The following is an 859-nucleotide window of genomic DNA, read 5'->3' as shown; positions in this document are numbered from 1 at the left end:
TTATACTATATTGACTGGGTTAAATAGAATTGCATTTCTAAAAAGAGACTAAAATACAATTTTCATTTTCTAAAATTAGACTAAATGTCATCAGTTTTCGTCGACTAAAACTAGACTAAAATGTCATCAGTTTTCGTCGACTAAAACTAGACGAAAATAGTCGTGGATAATTCTGACTAAAATAAGACTAAAATGCTCGGACTTTTTTAGTTGACTAAAACTTGACTAGACTAAAAAGAGTATGAACGTGACTAAAACTAATAAAAACTAAAATGACAGCTTCACACAAAGACTAGACTAAAACTAAAATTAAAACAGGCCGCCAAAAACAACACTAGTGGGCGGGTGTTTTTGTTCAACAGTCCATCCATAATAAAACGTTCCTCACACAGCTCCGGGGGGTGAATGAAGGCCTCCTGTAGCGAGGGTGCAAAAAAATCTAAATATTGAGAAAATCATCTTTAAAGTTGTCCAAATGAAGTTCTTAGCAATGCATATTAAGCTAATCAAAAATTAAGTTTTGATATATTTATGGAAGGAAATTTACAAAATATCTTCATGGAACATGATCTTTACTTAATATCCTAATGATTTTTGGCATAAAAGAAACATTTATAATTTTGACCCATACAATGTATTGTTGGCTATTGCTACAAATATACCCCAGCGACTTAAGACTGCTTTTGTGCTGCAGGGTCACATATAGTGTGACTGAGTAATGAAACTACTCGGTGTGTTTTTGCAGCCAATCTCAGGCATGTCTAAATGTCTTTTCACCAGTCTCTACACATTATTATTAGTTATTATTTTGTCTCGTGGACTATGGGCCAGTTTTACTAAACAGGGCAACTTAGCACAA

The sequence above is a fragment of the Sinocyclocheilus anshuiensis genome, unplaced genomic scaffold (genome assembly GCF_001515605.1).
Source record: "Sinocyclocheilus anshuiensis isolate Anshui unplaced genomic scaffold, SAMN03320099.WGS_v1.1 scaffold105, whole genome shotgun sequence".
NCBI lineage: Eukaryota > Metazoa > Chordata > Actinopteri > Cypriniformes > Cyprinidae > Sinocyclocheilus > Sinocyclocheilus anshuiensis.
Note: the sequence above shows the minus strand (reverse complement) of the source record.